Source organism: Sarcophilus harrisii, chromosome 5 (genome assembly GCF_902635505.1).
Source record: "Sarcophilus harrisii chromosome 5, mSarHar1.11, whole genome shotgun sequence".
Taxonomy (NCBI): domain Eukaryota; kingdom Metazoa; phylum Chordata; class Mammalia; order Dasyuromorphia; family Dasyuridae; genus Sarcophilus; species Sarcophilus harrisii.
Window position 1 is genome coordinate 248,288,456 of NC_045430.1, and position 9,441 is coordinate 248,297,896.

General features: G+C 46.0%; 1 long non-coding RNA gene across 1 annotated transcript; it reads left to right on the top strand.

Moving 5' to 3' along the window:
- Window positions 1-1,917: 1,917 nt before the first annotated feature.
- LOC116419484 lies at window positions 1,918-5,405 on the top strand. The gene is made up of 2 exons (XR_004229808.1): window positions 1,918-2,784; window positions 4,642-5,405. It is a non-coding gene; the product is annotated as an uncharacterized LOC116419484 (long non-coding RNA).
- The last annotated feature ends 4,036 nt before the right edge of the window (window positions 5,406-9,441 follow it).

Genomic DNA, 9,441 nt, shown 5'->3' on the forward strand with positions numbered 1-9,441 from the left:
TGGTGATATATCATCAGTAAAAATGTCACAGCTGAGGCTTAGAAGGAGGCCTCCCAGTCTCGGGACCCTCTTCCTGACATTAGGGCAAGCTTTGAGGAATTAAAGAGAAGAGAAGAAGATGCTGGGTGGGGCTGGGGACATGACTAGCACTATAATATTCAAGAGAAGTGATCCATTTGTTTCCACAAACTATATGCTGGTGAACTTGACTTTGACTTCTGACAAAATTCTGAAGCAGGTAGTTTATTAACCAGATGGTTGGTGAGTGCTTAGAAAAAAAATGATGCTCTTTTTAAGTCATTATTGGTTCATTCAGAACAAGGCCCGTCACCTGAGAGCCTCAGTTTTCCTCATCTGAAAAATAATAGAAATGGAACCGTTTGCCTCTGTTGGGAGGGTCAGAGAAGGGGATAAGGGACGGTGCGCACGCCATCCCTGCAGATGGCTCTGCAGATGGATGTAAACTATTGCTTATTTCTGACTTTGGAATTATTCTCTAGTTCTTTTTGGGCGTAAGAGAGTGGGCCTGGGATATATAGCATTAGTTTTGTTGTTTGTTTTGCCTGGGAGAAGGAAAGAGGGATGAAGGGTGAAGGAATTATATTCCCCCCAAAATTATATTTCCCTGTGTACTAGCCAAGGACCTTTATTGCATCCAACTTAAAAAGACAATGAGAAGTCTTTTGGGGAGGGGAAACCATTGTAATGGGGGCCTCGCATATGATTTGAAGAGTACCTGAGAATAGGGGGTATGGAGGCTGCCAAGGTGGGGATACAGGGACTTGTTTAAGATCACACAGATGTTACTGATTATCTGCGGAGGGGGCAAAGGTCTTCCTCACTACAAGTCCAATACTCTACCCATTATACCACATTCCTTTCCTGAGGGATGATGATGTCAGACAGTAGAGAGAACATGGCAAAGGGGAGGCAGGAGGTTCTGGGGACCCCACTTCTGGGAAAGTTGCGATGGCACGTGAGGGCAGAACCTGCTCGAAGAAATTGGGGGGGGCACACATAGACATTCTATGACTGGCTCCAGTCTGCTAACTCCACGGAGAATGGGAGATTCTTTGCTTGGCTACAGAGATGCTGAGAAGGCCCAAGGGGGCTTCCGTTTTATCCCTCATCTTCCTTCTCTCTTGCTTGAGTCATTTCAGTTCTTTCTCATGGATTGTTGGATTTTTTTCATTCACAGCTTCTGTAAGCTTCTGGTAAAAAGACATGCTGTCATGGGACAGGTCTTAGGATTTTTCTCCCCTCCTGAAACGTGGCTCCCCAAAATGGGCCTTGGTCACTGGCCTCTGCATTTGTTCTTTTTCCTTTTAGGTGAAGGAGTTTGGAGTTTCCAACATGAGTTTAAAAGGTCAGTAGGACACTCTGGTGTCCCCAGAATTCCTGAATCTGGAGAGCCAGGATAGCATCAGTGCCCCAGAACCAAAATGTGACCTTTGGGATGCCAGCTCAGTGGCAGCTGAGACAAACAAATCACTCCAAGATGTCACCTTTGGATACGGACTTTGCAGAACTGGTGCGGATCTGGAGCCAAATTAGTCTGAATCCAGTCCTCCCAGAGACCAAGATGTGACTTTTGGGATGCTAGCTCGGGTAGTTGAGACGAACAAATCAGTCCATGACGTCACCTTTGGATATGGATTTGGTAGAACCAATGCAGTTCATTAACCAAATTGGACTGAATGTAGTCCCTCCCAGAGACCAAGATGTGACTTTGGGTTGCTAGCTTACTGGTAGTTGGGACAAACAAATCACTCCAAGATGTCACCTTTGGATACGGACTTTGCAGAACTGGTGCGGATCTGGAGCCAAATTAGTCTGGATCCAGTCCTCCCAGAGACCAAGATGTGACTTTTGGGATGCTAGCTCGGGTAGTTGAGACGAACAAATCAGTCCATGACGTCACCTTTGGATATGGATTTGGTAGAACCAATGCAGTTCATTAACCAAATTGGACTGAATGTAGTCCCTCCCAGAGACCAAGATGTGACTTTGGGTTGCTAGCTTACTGGTAGTTGGGACAAACAAATCACTCCAAGATGTCACCTTTGGAATGGACTTTGCAGAACCGCTGCAGTTCAGGAACCAAATTGGACTGAATCAAGTCCCCTCAGAGACCAAGATGTGACTTTTGGGATGCTAGCTCTAGATAGCTGAGAAAAATCAGTCCAAAATATCACCTTTGAATATGGATTTGGTAGAACCAATGCAGTTTAGGAGCTAAATTAGACTGAATCGAGTCCTCCCAGAGACTAAGATGTAACTTTGGGATTCTAGTTTATTGGTAGTTGGGACAAACAAATCAGTCCAAGATGTCACCTTTGAGTATGGATTTTGCAGAACTGGTGCAGTTCAGGAACTAAATTAGAATGGATCCAGTCGTCCCAGAGACCAAGATGTGACTTTGGGATGCCAGCTCACTGGTAGTTGAGACAAACAGATCAAGCCAAGATGTCACCTTTGAATACGGATTTGGTAGAACCAATGCAGTTCAGGAGCCAAATTAGACTGAATCAAGTCGTCCCAGAGACTTCACCTTTGGACATCACCTTTGGATATGGATTTGGTAGAACCAATGCAATTCATTAACCAAATTGGACTGAATGTAGTCCCTCCCAGAGACCAAGATGTGACTTTGGGATGCTAGCTTACTGGTAGTTGGGGCAAACAAATCATTCCAAGATGTCACCTTTGGATATGGACTTCACAGAATCGCTGCAGTTCAGGAACCAAATTGGACTGGATCCAGTCCTCCCATCAGAGATGAAGGTATGACTTTTTTGGGATGCCAGCTCACTGGCAGTTGAGACAAACAAATCAGTCCAAGATGTCACTTTTGGAACCGGATTTGGTAGAACCAATGCAATTCAGGAGCCAGATTAGACTGATTCTATTCCTCCCAGAGATCAAGGTGGTTTTAAAGAGAATATGGCCCTGAAGTACTGGGGAAAATATTTGTTCTTTGTTCTTCCTATAGCTTGAAAGTAACTTTTGTTACCTTTTGTAAATGGCTAATGAATACTAAGTGATAAAAAGGAGCTGGGGTACTAGTCTCAGGCCTCTAAAAGTAGGGGATCACTGCAAATGGGGGGGTTAATGGCAGTGGAGAGGGAATCTTCAACCCTGAGTATACTCTGAATGTGTAGGAGAGAAGTTACTGGTATGACTCTTTAAGAGAGATTGCCAGAATGTAGTTGGTTACACAAGAAAATGGGCCAAGAGGGAGGGAGCAAACCTTCCCTGACTGGGGGCTCAGGTGAAAAGTAGTGTGGGATCCAGATGGCCAAAGGTGGGGGGGGGTCTAGGTGTTCGGGGCAGCGGGGAAGAGAGCAAGCAGGAGGTTCAGAAAATTTGCTGAGATCCCAAAATACTTGCCACAATTGGTAGACATGTTTCCCCACTTGGCTGTGTTGGGGATGTTTAAGAGATCTGTTTGGGAGAAAATCTATTGTTGCTTCAGAAGACACCCTTGGGAGTATGGAAGACAGATACTTGATAACTAGTATCAGGGAGAAAATTTAATTCATGAAATAATTATATACTGTTGCCTGTTTCATTAAACGCTTTTGTTTGAATTTGCAGTCATTGGGTTTGGTTTACTAAAAAACACTGGTGGGGCTTCATGAAAAATAGATTGAGGCAGACTGTCCAGAGAGTACTGGGGATCTGGGAGAACTGTTAGGAAAGGGGTCACATTGAGAAGGGATCCTTGCCCCAAGCCACGCAGCTAATAAGTAGCAGAGACAGGATTGAAACCCTGCTCTGCCAGCCCCGAGTCCAATGGAGCCTGGGAAAAAGCATGGATCAGAAGCGCTGGCTTGGAATCCTGCCCCCTAATTTGGGTAATAATACCTGATATTATATACATATATATGTATATATATAAATTATGTTTGCACTAAAACTGCATAAATGATCTCATTTGATCCCAACTCTCTGGGTCTCAGGATTTTTCATCCAGATGATGAAATAAGTCTGGATGATTTCCAAAGTCCCTTCTAGCTCTAGATACATTGATCTTATACAAAGTGTGTGTGTGTGTGTGTGTGTGTGTGTGTGCACGCTCTTGTGGATTCACTGCCCCAGATGTCTTTGGCCAAAGGCCATTAACCTGCTTTAGCCACTTCCTTGACTCTAATCTCTTTCTTATAAACTTTCCCTCAGAAAAACAAAAAAACCAAAAACTCTACAATTTCTTCTTCCCTTGGTGAACTTGGCTGTCTTGGCCTGGACCCTCTGACAATGGCCATTGAGGATGGCCTTGTAACCCAGGAGCACAGATCTATCTCAAAGGGAAAGGGGACCATCAAGCTAAGTGTAGCCTCCAGAGCCATCTATGAAGCATCTATATCAGTTGCCAGGCTGGGGACATAAAAGGAGGAGAATGACATAGTCCTTGTCCTCAAAGAGCTTCCATCGAGTCTCCTGGAGACAAAGCGCTCCTCGCGTTGGCTGTTTTATTGATTCTTTCTCAGGAAGCAGAGGCACCAGGACAGGATGGGCATGGGAGAGGGAGAGGGGGGATTGCCCAGGAAAACTGGCTGACTTTCATCCTGGGATAAGGGATCAAATGAAGCTGCTGAATCATTTCATTTTACCTATTTAAACAAACAATTCTTTTTTCAGGGGAATTCCTCTAATTCTTTCATGGAAGGAGAAAAAGAGCCAATCGGGAATTCCTGACATCCAGCTTTGAAGAAAAATGTAGGTTGGGGCTGGAATCCGAGCACTACTCCCAACAGCAACAGAGTGGTGGAGGAAGATGGCTTGCACTGGAGAGTCAGAAGATGTGGGTTCGGGCCCCAGTTCCTCCATGGAACAGTTGTTTTTCCTTGGGAAAAATCACTCAATCTATTTGGACTTAATTTTTTCATTTTAAAAAAGGAGAGGGATCATTCTGTGAGAACTGGATGGTGATCTAGTTTCTACAGGGTTATGAAAATTGAATCGGTGTAATTGAAATTTAAATTAGAAAATTCGAAACCTAAGAAATGGGAGGCTGGGACCCACAAGGAAATCAAAGTAATGAAATCAGGGGTGGGGATTTTAGATTTGAAAAGGAACTCTCTGGATTTGCCCCCTTCTCCTGCCTGCTTCCTCCCAAATCTGGTTCCTTCCAAGTGTTAGCTTCTTCCAAAAGAAAGTAAGCTCCTTGAGAGCAGGGACTGGTTTGTGATATCAGGGTAGGGAATTAGAACAGGAGATACTTGTGAGATGTAATGAGTGGTGGAGATTTCACACTCTGGAACTTTAGTAACAACTCTATTAATGGGGAATCGGGAAGGGCAAACACTTCAGAATACATAGGAGTGTCTTTCTGGTTTCCAAAAACGTGCTCATTTATGAAGTCTTTCTTGCAATAATGGAAAATAAAATCTTTCCAGCACTCATCAGTGAGTCAGTGAAGTTCTTGGTGAGATAGTTTCTTACAATCTCTCTGACCTAGAATTCTCAGATCTTCTCCGGATAACCTGGGAAACAAGTTGGACTTTTCCAGCACACACTTGAATGCCAAAATGATGGGCAGAGTTTCCAACGGGTAGTGCTGCCCATCTAATGGAGCTGGCAGATTCGATGGCCTCTCCCTGGGCACTGGGATGGAGGATTGGCCAAGTGACCCTCGGCTGAGGGCCTGGAGTTAGTTAGAAGGCGTCACCCCACACCCGTGCTGGTGCTCCCCACGGCTCTGTCCTCCACTCAGTCTGCAACTGTCATGGGGATGTCAGCGCCCAAACCGGCAGCAGAGCTCAAAAATCCCAGATAGACGCCAGTGGGACTGGCAGCCCAAGTGAATGCTGGGCTCAAGGGAATTGAGCTCTGACCTTAGCCAGCTGGGGACCTCTCCAGGGATGCCGACTGACAGGAGATGGGGGTGGGGGGGAACATGGCAGCCTGGAGCTCTGCAAGGAAGCTCAAGGCAAAGGGAGCCTCTGGGGCCAGCCCAAGAAGGGGAAGGAGCTCCCCCACCCCCTCTCCCCAGTGTGGGGTCTCTGATGGGCTCCCAGGATGGGGGGAGAGGGAAGAACAGCCTGGGAAATCATGGCCTCTACTGGACCAGCCTGCCATGCCTGAAGGATAATGAGTGAAATAGGAAAGGAATTTGAATGACAAAGTGACAAGATGTCTGTCTCCTTAATGATAGGACAAGTTGGGAGCCGGTCACTGGCAAGGAGCAGCCGCCTGGTCCAGATCTCCGTTTAAAAGCTGTTTCTCCCAGTTTTAAGTTACCAACTCAGCTCAATATCTAAAACAAAGAGAATGAATTATGGAACAGGACGAAGGGAGCTTGTTAATTTTCCCACTGATGCACTGTGAAATGAAAGCTTTATTCTGAGAACGCCATATCCTCAGGGCTCTGTCTGCAGAGACAATGACAAATACAAATGTCCTTATAGTTTTCTTCCTTTCCCCTCCTACTTTACAAGGCATTCCAGACACATTTTCTTCTCTTGTTTCTCTTCTTGTTCTTTGGTGTGTGTGGATATGTTTGTGTATCTCTCTCTTCCCTCCTCTGTCTCCTTCCTTCTATTCTCTTCTCTTTCCTCTCTTCCTCTTTCCCTTTTCCTCTCTCCCTCTCTCCTATTATTACCCCCTTTCCCCTCTCCATCTTTTTCCTTTCTTCTCTCCCTTTCCTATCATTACCCTTTTCCCTCTCTCCATCTTTTTCCTTTCTTCTCTCCCTTTATCATTACCCTTCCCCCCTCTCCATCCTTTCTTTTCCTCTCTCCCTCTATTATTACCCTTTTTCCCCTCTCCATCTCTCTTCCTCCCCCAGCATAAACATGTTTGTACATATATTCACACATATGCACAGTACATACATACATAGTATACACACGACACATACAAAACTATGACCCATGTAATTAGGGCCTGTATTCATTCCCCTTTTAGGGCACAACCTCAGTTTCATGGAAAATCCCACCTGCTGCTGGGATGAACTAATTCCCAGAGGTCACGCATCTTCAGCCAGAGTGCAGCTCCCAGCTTTGTATGCATTGCTAGCTATTGTCAACAGCAGGAACCAGACCCAATCTCCAATTGTAAACCAATGAAATAATCATGATAATTTTGCCTTCATGTATCACCTTTCATCCTCGGAGGATGAAAGGACTTTGCAAACTCTGGTCCCCTCTTTGATCCCCTCTTCCTATCTGCTGCACCAATCCCCATTGTGTATTCGGCACTCATTTCACAGGTGGCACTCCCATCGATGCTAATTGAAGTTCCATATGCAGCCTGGAGAGGTTGGGGCCAGCTCCTGGGATAGAAACGGGGTGCGGAGGGGGGCACTATTTACTTTGGAGGTGGTTCTTAAATGGAAATTTTTATCTCAGGGAGGGGTAGGAGAATTCAAATCAGTTTCTATTAGGGATCATCGAGAGCAGAGGAGGATGTTAAAGGTCATCCAGTCCATCCCCTTTAAGCCAGATGAGAGTCACAGAAGGCTGCAGGAGGTGCAGTGTCAGTCAATAAGCATTTAAAGGGTTTATGTGCCAAACCCTAGAAATGCAAAGGGAAGCAGAAAAGCGAATCCCTGCCCTCCAGGAACTTCTTTTCTGAGGTAGATGACATTTATAAAAGAGATTATGGCAGAATGCTTCTCTCCAATCCCAGACCTGGGATTTGAACCCAAGTCTGGGACTCTAAATCCAGCGCCCACATCCTGTATCTGTTTATAGCCCAAGAGGCGATCTGGAAGAGCATTGTCTGGTGTAGAGACGGCTGTGGGATCAGACTAGTTAGAGGAACTCGGTTTAGAACAACCACTTTGTCAGGTGGGGTCTTGAGGGTACCACAAGAGATGGAACCTGCAGGAAAATCGACTGGGGCAGGTAGGGCCTGATGGGTACGTGGGTACAGACTTCCAACGTCGGGATGACATGAGGCATTATCTGAAAGTCTCTCACATCGCAGATAACTTGCTTCAGCCTGGATCCTAGTAGCATCCTGTGGGTTAGGTTCAGGTAAATAACCTGTACAGGTGACGACTGGAAAGGGACAGACCGGACAGAGGCTATTTTGGCTACAGCACGGGCCACCTCTGGCGTTCTATTTGGAGTCGGGATTCTAAGCTTCCCGTTCTGAACGCCGCTTAACTGTCTGTGACTTGGGAGAAAGCACTGAACCAATTGATGAAATGCCCTGAGCTGCTTACCCACCTTTATCTTTTAAGCCAGTGCTTCCCAGCTCTGCTTTTACAATACACCAGCGTAGAACAAAATGTGAAAACCGAAATTAAATTGAGCTTATTCCCACGCACAAACAATATTCCGCACAATCCTTTTTAGGAAAAGGTGTTCATCTCTATTAGAAGGTGTGTGTGAGCGGCACTGGGGCATGGGGGATGAAATGCTAGAATGGAGCTAGGAGGCCCTGGGGTTCGAGGCCTCCCTCTGATCCTTAGCAGCTCAGTGACCATAGGGAAGACGGCGAATTTCTCAATAAAATACCTCGACTTCAAAAGTGGTTATGACACTGAAATAGGGAAAATGCACGGGAAATGCTTTTGCATCATTTTAAAGTGCTACATTATTACGGGCAATGATTAGTGGCAGATTTAAGGCTGAAGCTGGTGCCCCTCTGAGGGAGGAAAATGGATCCTCTGGTGGCTGAACCCAGGCCTAGTGCCCACCCTGGGAAGGAGGACTGGGCGGCCGTGGCAAAGCGGAGGTGAGGAGTGCAGGGGAATTATGGGTCAGAGAAGAGTGGCCATTGGAGAGGGGGACAGGAGGAGGCCTTTCACCCCCTGGTAAAGGATGGTTCCTTTTTCAGCTGAGTCCAGTTTGATGAAGAGCCTCTTCTTGCTTCAATCACCTGTTCCCTTTCTCAGACCTGTTCTGGCTCTGCCGCTGACACCTTGGTACACACATAAGAGGGATGGACAACAGGTGGACTTTAAAAAACAATCCCAAACTCTCCATTAATTCTGATGTCTCCATAAAGTATCAAGAGACCCAGAGAACGACTTCAAGTGGTGGGAAAGAAAGGCACACAAATTATAGAACCTGAGAAGAGACACGTGGATGTTTTCTGAGCAGGTGGGGACCACGCCAAAGCAGGGAGGGGGAGCCCTCTGAGCCGCCCCCTCCCTCTCCCAAAGCGTGTGAATGTGTAAGGTGGCGGTCAATAATTATGTTTCCAAGGAAAGCTGAGCAGGCAGGTTTCTTAACAGTATCTGGAGGGCAAAAAAGCTAGCTGGGTTTATTGTGAGTATTCTAAGGTTATTAAGAGGAGGAGAAAGGCACTTATTGTTCAAGGGAAACTTTGAGAACAGAAACAATAAAAGAACATAATTGGACACCAAAGTAGAGAGAAAATTGGTGCAGGTAAAACAAGTGGAGGCATTTGAAACCACGCTGCTGAGCACAGATGCAGCTGATTCTTGCCAAGTTAGATTCTTTGACCGTACATTCGCTCCTGGGG